The sequence below is a fragment of the Phyllobates terribilis genome, unplaced genomic scaffold, assembly GCF_046119375.1.
Source record: "Phyllobates terribilis strain yellow unplaced genomic scaffold, ASM4611937v1 Scaffold_15__1_contigs__length_34870131, whole genome shotgun sequence".
Taxonomy (NCBI): domain Eukaryota; kingdom Metazoa; phylum Chordata; class Amphibia; order Anura; family Dendrobatidae; genus Phyllobates; species Phyllobates terribilis.
Genome location: NW_027362775.1, coordinates 13,048,369 through 13,064,550, shown reverse-complemented (window position 1 = coordinate 13,064,550; position 16,182 = coordinate 13,048,369).

The window sequence follows — 16,182 nt, the reverse complement described above, 5'->3', positions numbered from 1 at the left end:
ACCCAGGAGGAAGTTCAGAAACGCCTAAATAATATCAAAATAGACAAGTCACCAGGCCCAGATGGCATACACCCCCGGGTACTAAAAGAATTAAGTAATGTGATAGACAGACCGCTGTATCTTATATTCAAGCACTCTTTATGGACAGGGACTGCCCCACTAGACTGGCGCCAAGCAAATGTGGTACCAATATTCAAAAAGGGGTCTAAAAGTGACCCTGGGAACTATAGACCAGTCAGCTTAACGTCTGTTGTGGGTAAATTGTTTGAAGGATTTCTTAGAGATGCTATTGTAGAATATCTTAATGATAATAACTGTCTAACTCCATATCAACATGGATTCATGAGAGATCGCTCCTGCCAAACAAACGTGATTGCCTTCTACGAGGAGGTGAGCTCACAGCTGGACCGGGGAGAGTCAGTGGATGTTGTATACCTTGACTTCTCCAAAGCGTTTGATACCGTGCCACACAAAAGGTTGGTATATAAAATGAGAATGCTTGGTCTGGGGGATAATGTGTGTAAGTGGGTAAATAGCTGGCTGAGTGATAGAAAGCAGAGGGTGGTTATCAATGGAGTAAGCTCAGGGTGTGTCAGGGTTACTAGCGGGGTGCCTCAAGGATCTGTCTTGGGCCCTATATTATTTAATATATTTATTAATGATCTAGTGGAAGGGTTGCATAGTAAAATAGCAATATTTGCAGATGATACTAAACTTTGTAAAGTAGTTAACACAGATGAGGATAGGGCACAGCTACAGGAGGATTTAGATAAATTGGGGAGTTGGGCCAAAAAATGGCAAATGGGGTTCAATGCCGATAAATGTAAAGTCATGCACATGGGAAAGAAAAACAGCAGTCACCCATACATATTAAATGGGAAACCGTTGGGGAAATCTGACATGGAGAAGGACCTGGGTGTCTTGGTTAATAGCAAATTAAATTGGAGTGCCCAGTGTCAGGCAGCAGCTGCGAAGGCAAATAGAGTCATGGCATGCATCAGAAGAGGAATAGGGGCATATGATGAGAACATTGTTCTTCCTCTATATAAAGCGCTGGTAAGGCCGCACTTAGAATATTGTGCACAGTTCTGGGCTCCGGTGCTCAGGAAAGACATATTGGAGCTAGAGAGGGTACAAAGGAGGGCGACTAAGGTAATAAAGGGAATGGAGGGACTAGAATACCCAGAGAGGTTGTCAAAATTAGGCCTATTTACGTTGGAAAAGAGAAGGCTTAGGGGAGACCTCATAAACATGTATAAATACATCAGGGGGCAGTACAGAGATCTCTCCCATGACCTGTTTATACCAAGGATGGTGACAAAGACGAGGGGGCACACTATGCGTCTGGAGGAAAAGAGGTTCCTGCACCAGCATAGAAGGGGATTCTTTACGGTCAGAGCCGTGAGACTCTGGAACTCTCTGGGAGAGGAAGTGGTGATGTCCAACTCACTTAATGAGTTCAAGAGAGGCCTGGATGCCTTTCTTGAGAACAATAAAATTACATCTTATGCTTAGTGATAGTTAATTAATCCAGATTGGTGTCGGGAAGTGAATTTTTTCCTCAATGATGTCAATTGGCATATACCGCATGTTTTTTTTTTTTTGTTTTGTTTTGGTTTTTTTTGCGTTCCCCTGGAATCAACGCTGCGGAATAGCTGCAGTGTACAAGAAATAGGCTGAACTGGATGGACGCTTGTCTTTTTTCGGCCTTATAAACTATGTAACTATGTAACTATGTAACTATGTAATATTTTGGATTTTTGAAAATTTCACTTTTTTGTGAAAATATCCACTAAATGAGGGAATAATATGTGTGAGGGTACCCCAGGAGAGTTCCAAATGTGTGTGGGTAGTATATATATCAGACGGGGGGTAAAATTGAAAAAAGTTTAAAACATTTTTTTTTTGGACTTAGTCATTTTTCCGGCGTTTATCAAACTTTCAGATAGGGGAAATGTCAGTGAGCGTTCCGATTTCAGTTCCAGAGCGATTCGCCCAATGAGTCCTTGATATTTCGTCGTTTTCAGCCAATTTTCTGGATTTTTGAAAATTTCACTTGTTTGTGAAAATATCCACTAAATGAGGGAATAATATGTGTGAGGGTACCCCAGGAGAGTCCCAAATGTGCGTGGGTAGAATATATGTCCCACAGGGTTAAAATTGAAAAAAGTTTAAAAAATTTTTTTTTTGGATTTAGTCATTTTCCGGCGTTTATCAGACTTTCAGATAGGGAGTGAGCTAGGGAGTGAGCGTTCCGATTTCAGTTCCAGAGCGATTCGCCCAATGAGTCCTTGATATTTCGTCGTTTTCAGCCAATTTTCTGGATTTTTGAAAATTTCACTTGTTTGTGAAAATATCCACTAAATGAGGGAATAATATGTGTGAGGGTACCCCAGGAGAGTTCCAAATGTGCGTGGGTAGAATATATGTCCCACAGGGTTAAAATTGAAAAAAGTTTAAAAAATTTTTTTTTTGGATTTAGTCATTTTCCGGCGTTTATCAGACTTTCAGATAGGGAGTGAGCTAGGGAGTGAGCGTTCTGATTTCAGTTCCAGAGCGATTCGCCCAATGAGTCCTTGATATTTCGTCGTTGTCAGGCAAGTTTCTGAATTTTTGAAAATTTCACTTTTTTGTGAAAATATCCACTAAATGAGGGAATAACATGTGTGAGGTTACCCCAGGAGAGTTCCAAATGTGTGTGGGTAGAATAAATATCCCACGGGGGTAAAATTGAAAAAAGTTGAAAACATTTTTTCTTGGACTTAGTCATTTTTGAGGCGTTTATCAGACTTTCAGATAGGGGAAATATCAGTGAGCGTTCCGATTTCAGTTCCAGAGCGATTCGCCCAATGAGTCCTTGTTATTTAGTCGTTTTCAGCCAATTTTCAGAATTTTTGAAAATTTCGCTTTTTTGTGAAAATATCCACTAAATGAGGGAATAATCTATGTGAGGGTACCCCAGGAGTGTTCCAAATGTGTGTGGGTAGAATATATATCCCATGAGGGTAAAATTGAAAAAAGTTGAAAATTTTTTTTGGGGGGATTTAGTCATTTTTCTGCCATTTATCAGACTTTCAGATAGGGGAAATGTCAGTGAGCATTCCGATTTCAGTTCCAGAGCTATTCGCCCAATGAGCCCATGATATTTAGTCGTTTTCAGCCAATTTTCTGGATTTTTGAAATTTTCACTTTTTTGTGAAAATATCCACTAAATGAGGGAATAATATGTGTGAGGGTACCCCAGGAGTGTTCCAAATGTGTGTGGATAGAATATATATCCCACGGGGGTAAAATTGAAAAAAGTTGAAACATTTTTTGTGGGGGATTTAGTCATTTTTCTGGCATTTATCAGACTTTCACACAGGGGAAATGTCAGTGAGCATTCCGATTTCAGTTCCAGAGCTATTCGCCCAATGAGCCCATGATATTTAGTCGTTTTCAGCCAATTTTCTGGATTTTTGAAATTTTCACTTTTTTGTGAAAATATCCACTAAATGAGGGAATAATATGTGTGAGGGTACCCCAGGAGTGTTCCAAATGTGTGTGGGTAGAATATATACCCCACACGGTTAAAATTGAAAAAATTTGAAAATTTTTTTTTTTTTGTACTTGTCATTTTTCCGGCGTTTATCAGACTTTCAGATAGCGGAAATGTCAGTGAGCGTTCCGATTTCATTTCCAGAGCGATTCGCCCAATGAGTCCTTGATATTTAGTCGTTTTCAGCCAATTTTCTGGATTTTTGAAAATTTCACTTTTTTGTGAAAATATCCACTAAATGAGGGAATAATATGTGTGAGGGTACCCCAGGAGAGTTCCAAATGTGTGTGGGTAGAATATATATCCCGCATGGTTGAAATTGAAAAAAGTTGAAAAAAGAATATTTTTGTACTTAGCCATATTTCCGGCTTTTATCAGACTTTCAGATAGGGGAAATGTCAGTGAGCATTCCGATTTCAGTTCCAGAGCGATTCGCCCAATGAGTCTTTGATATTTAGTCGTTTTCAGCCAATTTTCTGGATTTTTGAAAATTTCACTTTTTTGTGAAAATATCCACTAAATGAGGGAATAATATGTGTGAGGGTATCCCAAGAGAGTTACAAATGTGTTTGGGTAGAATATATATCCCACGGGGGTAAAATTGAAAAAAGTTGAAAACATTTTTTTTTTGGACTTAGTCATTTTTCAGACGTTTATCAGACTTTCAGATAGCGGAAATGTCAGTGAGCGTTCCGATTTCAGTTCCAGAACGATTCGCCCAATGAGTCCTTGATATTTAGTCGTTTTCAGCCAATTTTCAGAATTTTTGAAAATTTCACTTTTTTGTGAAAATATCCACGAAATGAGGGAATAATATGTGTGAGGGTACCCCAGGAGAGTTCCAAATGTGTGTGGGTAGAATATATATCCCACGGGGGTAAAATTGAAAAAAGTTGAAAACATTTTTTTTTTGGACTTAGTCATTTTTCAGACGTTTATCAGACTTTCAGATAGCGGAAATGTCAGTGAGCGTTCCGATTTCAGTTCCAGAACGATTCGCCCAATGAGTCCTTGATATTTAGTCGTTTTCAGCCAATTTTCAGAATTTTTGAAAATTTCACTTTTTTGTGAAAATATCCACTAAATGAGGGAATAATATGTGTGAGGGTACCCCAGGAGAGTTCCAAATGTGTGTGGGTAGAATATATATCCCACAGGGTTAAAATTGAAAAAAGTTAAAAAAAATTTTTTTTTTGTACTTAGTCGTTTTTCCGGTGTTTATCAGACTTTCAGACAGGGGAAATGTCAGTGAGCATTCCGATTTCAGTTCCAGAGCGATTCGCCCAATGAGCCCATGATATTTAGTCGTTTTCAGCCAATTTTCTGGATTTTTGAAATTTTCACTTTTTTGTGAAAATATCCACTAAAAGACGGAATAATATGCGTGAGGGTTCCCCAGGAGTGTTCCAAATGTGTGTGGATAGAATATATATCCCACGGGGGTAAAATTGAAAAAAGTTGAAAAGATTTTTTGGGGGGATTTAGTCATTTTTCTGGCATTTATCAGACTTTCAGATAGGGGAAATGTCAGTGAGCATTCCGTTTTCAGTTCCAGAGCGATGCGCCCAATGAGTCCTTGATATTTAGTCGTTTTCAAGCCAATTTTCTGGATTTTTGAAAATTTCACTTTTTTGTGAAAATATCCACTAAATGAGGGAATAATATGTGTGAGGGTACCCCAGGAGAGTTCCAAATGTGTGTGGGTAGAATATATATCCTACGGAGGTAAAATTGAAAAAAGTTGAAAAATTATTTTTTTTTTACTTAGTCATTTTACCGCCGTTTATCAGACTTTCAGATAGGGGAAATGTCAGTGAGCATTCCGATTTCAGTTCCAGAGCGATTCGCCCAATGAGTCCTTGATATTTAGTCGTTTTCAGCCAATTTTCTGGATTTTTGAAAATTTCACTTTTTTGTGAAAATATCCACTAAATGAGGGAATAATGTGTGAGGGTATCCCAAGAGAGTTCCAAATGTGTGTGGGTAGAATATATATCCCACGGGGGTAAAATTGAAAAAAGTTGAAAATTTTTTTGGGGGGATTTAGTCATTTTTACGGCGTTTATCAGACTTTCAGATAGGGGAAATGTCAGTGAGCATTCCGATTTCAGTTCTAGAGCGATTCGCCCAATGAGTCCTTGATATTTTGTCGTTTTTAGTCAATTTTCTGGATTTTTGAAAACTTCACTTTTTTGTGAAAATATCCACTAAATGAGGGAATAATATGTGTGAGGTTACCCCAGGAGAGTTCCAAATGTGTGTGGGTAGAATATATATCCCACAGGGGTAAAATTGAAAAAAGTTTAAAACATTATTTTTTTGGACTTAGTCATTTTTCCGGCGTTTATCAGACTTTCAGATAGCAGAAATGTCAGTGAGTGTTCCGATTTCATTTCCAGAGCGATTCGCCCAATGAGTCCTTGATATTTTGTCGTTTTCAGCCAATTTTTGGATTTTTGAAAATTTCACTTTTTTTGTGAAAATATCCACTAAATGAGGGAATAATATGTGTGAGGGTACCCCAGGAGAGTTCCAAATGTGTGTGGGTAGAATATATATCCCACATGTTTGAAATTGAAAAAAGTTGAAAAAAAAAATATTTTTGTACTTAGTCATATTTCCGGCTTTTATCAGACTTTCAGATAGGGGAAATATCAGTGAGCGGTCCGATTTCAGTTCCAGAGCGATTCGCCCAATGAGTCCTTGATATTTAGTCGTTTTCAGCCAATCTTCAGAATTTTTGAAAATTTCACTTTTTTGTGAAAATATCCACTAAATGAGGGAATAATATGTGTGAGGGTACCCCAGGAGAATTACAAATGTGTGTGGGTAGAATATATATCCCACGGGGGTAAAATTGAAAAAAGTTGAAAACTTTTTTTTCTTGGACTTAGTCATTTTTCCGGCGTTTTATCAGACTTTCAGATAGGGGAAATGTCAGTGAGCGTTCCGATTTCAGTTTCAGAACGATTCGCCCAATGAGTCCTTGATATTTAGTCGTTTCCAGCCAATTTTCAGAATTTTTGAAAATTTTACTTTTTTGTGAAAATATCCACTAAATGAGGGAATAATATGTGTGAGGGTACCCCAGGAGAGTTCCCAATGTGTGTGGGTAGAATATATATCCCACAGGTTTAAAATTGAAAAAAGTTTAAAAAAATGTTTTTTTTGTACTTAGTCATTTTTCCGGCGTTTATCAGACATTCAGATAGGGGAAATGTCAGTGAGCGTTCCGATTTCAGTTCCAGATCGATTCGCCGGATGAGTCCTTGATATTTAGTCGTTTTCAGCGAATTTTTTAGATTTTTGAAAATTTCACTTTTTTGTGAAAATATCCACTAAATGAGGGAATAATATGTGTGAGGGTACCCCAGGAGAGTTCCAAATGTGTGTGGGTAGAATATATATCCCACATGGTTGAAATTGAAAAAAGTTGAAAAAAAACCTATTTTTGTACTTAGTCATATTTCCGGCTTTTATCAGACTTTCAGATAGGGGAAATGTCAGGGAGCGTTCCGATTTCAGTTCTAGAGCGATTCGCCCAATGAGTCCTTGATATTTAGTCGTTTTCAGCCAATTTTCTGGATTTTTGAAAAATTCACTTTTTTGTGAAAATATCCACTAAATGAGGGAACAATATGTGTGAGGGTACCCCAGTAGAGTTCCAAATGTGTGTGGGTAGAATATATATCCCAAGGGGTAAAATTGAAAAAAGTTGAAAACTTTTTTATCTTGGACTTAGTCATTTTTCCAGCGTTTATCAGACTTTCAGATATAGGAAATGTCAGTGAGTGTTCCCATTTCAGTTCTAGAGCGATTCGCCCAACGAATCCTTGATATTTAGTCGTTTTCAGCCAATTTTCAGAATTTTTGAAAATTTCACTTTTTTGTGAAAATATCCACTAAATGAGGGAATAATATGTGTGAGGGTACCCGAGGAGATTCCAAATGTGTGTGGGTAGAATATATATCCCACATGGTTGAAATTGAAAAAAGTTTAAAAAAAATATATTTTTGTACTTAGTCATATTTCCGGCGTTTAGTAGACTTTCAGATACGGGAAATGTCAGTGAGCATTCCGATTTCAGTTCCAGAGCGATTCGCCCAATGAGTCCTTGATATTTAGTAGTTTTCAGCCAATTTTCTAGATTTTTGAAAATTTCACTTTTTTGTGAAAATATCCACTAAATGAGGGAATAATATGTGTGAGGGTATCCCAGGAGAGTTCCAACTGTGTGTGGGTAGAATATATATCCCACAGGGGTAAAATTGAAAAAAGTTGAAACATTTTTTGGGGGGGATTTAGTCATTTTTCTGGCATTTATCAGACTTTCAGATAGGGCAAATGTCAGTGATCGTTCTGATTTCAGTTCCAGAGCGATTCGCCCAATGAGTCCTTGATATTTAGTTGTTTTCAGCCAATTTTCTGGATTTTTGAAAATTTCACTTTTTTGTGAAAATATCCACTAAATGAGGGAATAATGTGTGTGTGAGGGTACCCCAGGAGAGTTCCAAATATGTGTGGGTAGAACATATATCCCACGGGGGTAAAATTGAAAAAAGTTGAAAACTTTTTTTTCTTGGACTTAGTCATTTTTCCGGCGTTTATCTGACTTTCAGATAGGGGAAATGTCAGTGAGTGTTCCGTTTTCAGTTCCAGAGCGATGCGCCCAATGAGTCCTTGATATTTAGTCGTTTTCAAGCCAATTTTCTGGATTTTTGAAAATTTCACTTTTTTGTGAAAATATCCACTAAATGAGGGAATAATATGTGTGAGGGTACCCCAGGAGAGTTCCAAATGTGTGTGGGTAGAATATATATCCCACAGGGTTAAAATTGAAAAAAGTTAAAAAAAAAATTTTTTTTGTACTTAGTCGTTTTTCCGGTGTTTATCAGACTTTCAGACAGGGGAAATGTCAGTGAGCATTCCGATTTCAGTTCCAGAGCGATTCGCCCAATGAGCCCATGATATTTAGTCATTTTCAGCCAATTTTCTGGATTTTTGAAATTTTCACTTTTTTGTGAAAATATCCTCTAAAAGACGGAATAATATGCGTGAGGGTTCCCCAGGAGTGTTCCAAATGTGTGTGGATAGAATATATATCCCACGGGGGTAAAATTGAAAAAAGTTGAAAAGATTTTTTGAGGGGATTTAGTCATTTTTCTGGCATTTATCAGACTTTCAGATAGGGGAAATGTCAGTGAGCATTCCGTTTTCAGTTCCAGAGCGATGCGCCCAATGAGTCCTTGATATTTAGTCGTTTTCAAGCCAATTTTCTGGATTTTTGAAAATTTCACTTTTTTGTGAAAATATCCACTAAATGAGGGAATAATATGTGTGAGGGTACCCCAGGAGTGTTCCAAATGTATGTGGATAGAATATATATCCCACGGGGGTAAAATTGAAAAAAGTTGAAACATTTTTTGGGGGGGATTTAGTCATTTTTCTGGCATTTATCAGACTTTCAGATAGGGGAAATGTCAGTGAGTATTCCGTTTTCAGTTCCAGAGCGATGCGCCCAATGAGTACTTGATATTTAGTCGTTTTCAGCCAATTTTCTGTTTTTATGAAAATTTCACTTTTTTGTGAAAATATCCACTAAATGAGGGAATAATATGTGTAAGGGTACCCCAGGAGAGTTCCAAATGTGTGTGGGTAGAATATATATCCCACAGGGTTAAAATTGAAAAAATTTGAAAATTTTTTTTTTTTTGTACCTGTCATTTTTCCGGCGTTTATCAGACTTTCAGATAGCGGAAATGTCAGTGAGCGTTCCGATTTCATTTCCAGAGCGATTCGCCCAATGAGTCCTTGATAATTAGTCTTTTTCAGCCAATTTTCTAGATTTTTGAAAATTTCACTTTTTTGTGAAAATATCCACTAAATGAGGGAATAATATGTGTGAGGGTACCCCAGGAGAGTTCCAAATGTGTGTGGGTAGAATATATATCCTACGGGGGTAAAATTGAAAAAAGTTGAAAAAAATTTTTTTTTTGACTTAGTCATTTTACCGCCGTTTATCAGACTTTCAGATAGGGGAAATGTCAGTGAGCATTCCGATTTCAGTTCCAGAGCGATTCGCCCAATGAGTCCTTGATATTTAGTCGTTTTCAGCCAATTTTCTGGATTTTTGAAAATTTCACTTTTTTGTGAAAATATCCACTAAATGAGGGAATAATATGTGTGAGGGTACCCCAGGAGAGTTCCAAATGTGTGTGGGTAGAATATATATCCCACAGGGGTAAAATTGAAAAAAGTTTAAAACATTATTTTTTTGGACTTAGTCATTTTTCCGGCGTTTATCAGACTTTCAGATAGCAGAAATGTCAGTGAGCGTTCCGATTTCATTTCCAGAGCGATTCGCCCAATGAGTCCTTGATATTTTGTCGTTTTCAGCCAATTTTTGGATTTTTGAAAATTTCACTTTTTTTGTGAAAATATCCACTAAATGAGGGAATAATATGTGTGAGGGTACCCCAGGAGAGTTCCAAATGTGTGTGGGTAGAATATATATCCCACAGGGTTAAAATTGAAAAAATTTGAAAATTTTTTTTTTTTTGTACCTGTCATTTTTCCGGCGTTTATCAGACTTTCAGATAGCGGAAATGTCAGTGAGCGTTCCGATTTCATTTCCATAGCGATTCGCCCAATGAGTCCTTGATATTTAGTCGTTTTCAGCCAATTTTCTGGATTTTTGAAAATTTCACTTTTTTGTGAAAATATCCACTAAATGAGGGAATAATATGTGTGAGGGTACCCCAGGAGAGTTCCAAATGTGTGTGGGTAGAATATATATCCTACGGAGGTAAAATTGAAAAAAGTTGAAAAATTATTTTTTTTTTACTTAGTCATTTTACCGCCGTTTATCAGACTTTCAGATAGGGGAAATGTCAGTGAGCATTCCGATTTCAGTTCCAGAGCGATTCGCCCAATGAGTCCTTGATATTTAGTCGTTTTCAGCCAATTTTCTGGATTTTTGAAAATTTCACTTTTTTGTGAAAATATCCACTAAATGAGGGAATAATATGTGTGAGGGTATCCCAAGAGAGTTCCAAATGTGTGTGGGTAGAATATATATCCCACGGGGGTAAAATTGAAAAAAGTTGAAAATTTTTTGGGGGGGATTTAGTCATTTTTACGGCGTTTATCAGACTTTCAGATAGGGGAAATGTCAGTGAGCGTTCCGATTTCAGTTCTAGAGCGATTTGCCCAATGAGTCCTTGATATTTTGTCGTTTTTAGTCAATTTTCTGGATTTTTGAAAACTTCACTTTTTTGTGAAAATATCCACTAAATGAGATAATAATATGTGTGAGGTTACCCCAGGAGAGTTCCAAATGTGTGTGGGTAGAATATATATCCCACAGGGGTAAAATTGAAAAAAGTTTAAAACATTATTTTTTTGGACTTAGTCATTTTTCCGGCGTTTATCAGACTTTCAGATAGCAGAAATGTCAGTGAGTGTTCCGATTTCATTTCCAGAGCGATTCGCCCAATGAGTCCTTGATATTTTGTCGTTTTCAGCCAATTTTTGGATTTTTGAAAATTTCACTTTTTTTGTGAAAATATCCACTAAATGAGGGAATAATATGTGTGAGGGTACCCCAGGAGAGTTCCAAATGTGTGTGGGTAGAATATATATCCCACATGTTTGAAATTGAAAAAAGTTGAAAAAAAAAATATTTTTGTACTTAGTCATATTTCCGGCTTTTATCAGACTTTCAGATAGGGGAAATGTCAGTGAGCGGTCCGATTTCAGTTCCAGAGCGATTCGCCCAATGAGTCCTTGATATTTAGTCGTTTTCAGCCAATCTTCAGAATTTTTGAAAATTTCACTTTTTTGTGAAAATATCCACTAAATGAGGGAATAATATGTGTGAGGGTACCCCAGGAGAATTACAAATGTGTGTGGGTAGAATATATATCCCACGGGGGTAAAATTGAAAAAAGTTGAAAACTTTTTTTTCTTGGACTTAGTCATTTTTCCGGCGTTTTATCAGACTTTCAGATAGGGGAAATGTCAGTGAGCGTTCCGATTTCAGTTTCAGAACGATTCGCCCAATGAGTCCTTGATATTTAGTCGTTTCCAGCCAATTTTCAGAATTTTTGAAAATTTTACTTTTTTGTGAAAATATCCACTAAATGAGGGAATAATATGTGTGAGGGTACCCCAGGAGAGTTCCCAATGTGTGTGGGTAGAATATATATCCCACAGGTTTAAAATTGAAAAAAGTTTAAAAAAATGTTTTTTTTGTACTTAGTCATTTTTCCGGCGTTTATCAGACATTCAGATAGGGGAAATGTCAGTGAGCATTCCGATTTCAGTTCCAGATCGATTCGCCGGATGAGTCCTTGATATTTAGTCGTTTTCAGCGAATTTTTTAGATTTTTGAAAATTTCACTTTTTTGTGAAAATATCCACTAAATGAGGGAATAATATGTGTGAGGGTACCCCAGGAGAGTTCCAAATGTGTGTGGGTAGAATATATATCCCACATGGTTGAAATTGAAAAAAGTTGAAAAAAAACCTATTTTTGTACTTAGTCATATTTCCGGCTTTTATCAGACTTTCAGATAGGGGAAATGTCAGGGAGCGTTCCGATTTCAGTTCTAGAGCGATTCGCCCAATGAGTCCTTGATATTTAGTCGTTTTCAGCCAATTTTCTGGATTTTTGAAAAATTCACTTTTTTGTGAAAATATCCACTAAATGAGGGAACAATATGTGTGAGGGTACCCCAGTAGAGTTCCAAATGTGTGTGGGTAGAATATATATCCCAAGGGGTAAAATTGAAAAAAGTTGAAAACTTTTTTATCTTGGACTTAGTCATTTTTCCAGCGTTTATCAGACTTTCAGATATAGGAAATGTCAGTGAGTGTTCCCATCTCAGTTCTAGAGCGATTCGCCCAACGAATCCTTGATATTTAGTCGTTTTCAGCCAATTTTCAGAATTTTTGAAAATTTCACTTTTTTGTGAAAATATCCACTAAATGAGGGAATAATATGTGTGAGGGTACCCGAGGAGATTCCAAATGTGTGTGGGTAGAATATATATCCCACATGGTTGAAATTGAAAAAAGTTTAAAAAAAATATATTTTTGTACTTAGTCATATTTCCGGCGTTTAGTAGACTTTCAGATACGGGAAATGTCAGTGAGCATTCCGATTTCAGTTCCAGAGCGATTCGCCCAATGAGTCCTTGATATTTAGTAGTTTTCAGCCAATTTTCTAGATTTTTGAAAATTTCACTTTTTTGTGAAAATATCCACTAAATGAGGGAATAATATGTGTGAGGGTATCCCAGGAGAGTTCCAACTGTGTGTGGGTAGAATATATATCCCACAGGGGTAAAATTGAAAAAAGTTGAAACATTTTTTGGGGGGGATTTAGTCATTTTTCTGGCATTTATCAGACTTTCAGATAGGGGAAATGTCACTGAGCGTTCTGATTTCAGTTCCAGAGCGATTCGCCCAATGAGTCCTTGATATTTAGTTGTTTTCAGCCAATTTTCTGGATTTTTGAAAATTTCACTTTTTTGTGAAAATATCCACTAAATGAGGGAATAATGTGTGTGTGAGGGTACCCCAGGAGAGTTCCAAATATGTGTGGGTAGAACATATATCCCACGGGGGTAAAATTGAAAAAAGTTGAAAACTTTTTTTTCTTGGACTTAGTCATTTTTCCGGCGTTTATCTGACTTTCAGATACGGGAAATGTCAGTGAGTGTTCCGATTTCAGTTCCAGAGCGATTCGCTCAATGAGTCCTTGATATTTAGTTGTTTTCAGCCAATTTTCTGGATTTTTGAAAATTTCACTTTTTTGTGAAAATATCCACTAAATGAGGGAATAATATGTGTGAGGGTACCCCAGGAGAGTTCCAAATGTGTGTGGGTAGAATATATATCCCACGGGGGTAAAATTGAAAAAAGTTGCAAAAATTATTTTTTTTGACTTAGTCATTTTTACGGCGTTTATCAGACTTTCAGATAGGGGAAATGTTAGTGAGTGTTCCGATTTCAGTTCCAGAGCGATTCGTCCAATGAGTCCTTGATATTTAGTCGTTTTCAGCTAATTTTCTGGATTTTTGAAAATTTCACTTTTTTGTGAAAATATCCACTAAATGAGGGAATAATATGTGTGAGGGTACCCCAGGAGACTTCCAAATGTGTGTGGGTAGAATATATATCCCATAGGTTTAAAATTGAAAAAAGTTTAAAAAAATTTTTTTTTTCTACTTAGTAATTTTTCCGGCGTTTATCAGACATTCAGATAGGGGAAATGTCAGTGAGCGTTCCGATTTCAGTTCCAGATCGATTCGCCGGATGAGTCCATGATATTTCGTCGTTTTCAGGCAATTTTCTGAATTTTTGAAAATTTCACTTTTTTGTGAAAATATCCACTAAATGAGGGAATAATATGTGTGAGGGTACCCCAGGAGAGTTACAAATGTGTGTGGGTAGAATATATATCCCACATGTTTGAAATTGAAAAAAGTTGAAAAAAAAAATATGTTTGTACTTAGTCATATTTCCGGCGTTTATCAGACTTTCAGATAGGGGAAATGTCAGTGAGCGTTCCGATTTCAGTTCCAGAGCGATTCGCCCAATGAGTCCGTGATATTTAGTTGTTTTCAGCCAATTTTCTGGATTTTTGAAAATTTCACTTTTTTGTGAAAATATCCACTAAATGAGGGAATAATGTGTGTGTGAGGGTACCCCAGGAGAGTTCCAAATATGTGTGGGTAGAACATATATCCCACGGGGGTAAAATTGAAAAAAGTTGAAAACTTTTTTTTCTTGGACTTAGTCATTTTTCCGGCGTTTATCAGACTTTCAGATAGGGGAAATGTCAGTGAGCGTTCTGATTTCAGTTCCAGAGCGATTCGCCCAATGAGTCCTTGATATTTCGTAGTTTTCAGCCAATTTTCTGGATTTTTGAAAATTTCACTTTTTAGTGAAAATATCCACTAAATGAGGGAATAATATGTGTGAGGGTATCCCAGGAGAGTTCCAAATGTGTGTGGGTAGAATATATATCCCACAGGGGTAAAATTGAAAAAAGTTGAAAACATTTTTTGGGGGATTTAGTCATTTTTCCGGCGTTTATCTGACTTTCAGATACGGGAAATGTCAGTGAGTGTTCCGATTTCAGTTCCAGAGCGATTCGCTCAATGAGTCCTTGATATTTAGTTGTTTTCAGCCAATTTTCTGGATTTTTGAAAATGTCACTTTTTTGTGAAAATATCCACTAAATGAGGGAATAATATGTGTGAGGGTACCCCAGGAGAGTTCCAAATGTGTGTGGGTAGAATATATATCCCACAGGTTTAAAATTGAAAAAAGTTTTAAAAAATTTTTTTTTTCTACTTAGTCATTTTTCCGGCGTTTATCAGACATTCAGATAGGGGAAATGTCAGTGAGCGTTCCGATTTCAGTTCCAGAGCGATTCGCCCAATGAGTCCTTGATATTTCGTCATTTTCAGCCTATTTTCTGTATTGTTGACAATTTCACTTTTTTGTGAAAATATCCACTAAATGAGGGAATAATATGTGTGAGGGTACCCCAGGAGAGTTCCAAATGTGTGTGGGTAGAATATATATACCACATGTTTGAAATTGAAAAAAGTTGAAAAAAAAAATATGTTTGTACTTAGTCATATTTCCGGCGTTTATCACACTTTCAGATAGGGGAAATGTCAGTGAGCGTTCCGATTTCAGTTCCAGAGCGATTCGCCCAGTAGTTTTCAGCCAATTTTCTGGATTTTTGAAAATTTCACTTTTTTGTGAAAATATCCACTAAATGAGGGAATAATATGTGTGAGCGTACCAAGGAGAGTTCCAAATGTGTGTGGGTAGAATATATATCCCACATGGTTGAAATTGAAAAAAGTTGAAAAAAAAAAAATTTTTGTACTTAGTCATATTTCCGGCGTTTATCAGACTTTCAAATAGGGGAAATGTCAGTGAGCATTCCGATTTCAGTTCCAGAGCGATTCGCCCAATGAGTCCTTGATATTTAGTCGTTTTCAGGCAATTTTCTGGATTTTTGAAAATTTCACTTTTTTGTGAAAATATCCACTAAATGAGGGAATAATATGTGTGAGGGGATCCCAGGAGAGTTCCAAATGTGTGTGGGTAGAATATATATCCCACGGGGGTAAAATTGAAAAAAGTTGAAAAAAAATTTTTTTTTGACTTAGTCATTTTACCGGCGTTTATCAGACTTTCAGATAGGGGAAATGTCAGTGAGCGTTCCGATTTCAGTTCCAGAGCAATTTGCAAAATGAGTCCTTGATATTTCGTAGTTTTCGGCCAATTTTCTGGATTTTTGAAAATTTCACTTTTTTGTGAAAATATCCACTAAATGAGGGAATAATATGTGTGAGGGTATCCCAGGAGAGTTCCAAATGTGTGTGGGTAGAATATATATCCCACAGGGGTAAAATTGAAAAAAGTTGAAAACATTTTTTGGGGGATTTAGTCATTTTTCCGGCGTTTATCTGACTTTCAGATACGGGAAATGTCAGTGAGTGTTCCGATTTCAGTTCCAGAGCGATTCGCTCAATGAGTCCTTGATATTTAGTTGTTTTCAGCCAATTTTCTGGATTTTTGAAAATTTCACTTTTTTGTGAAAATATCCACTAAA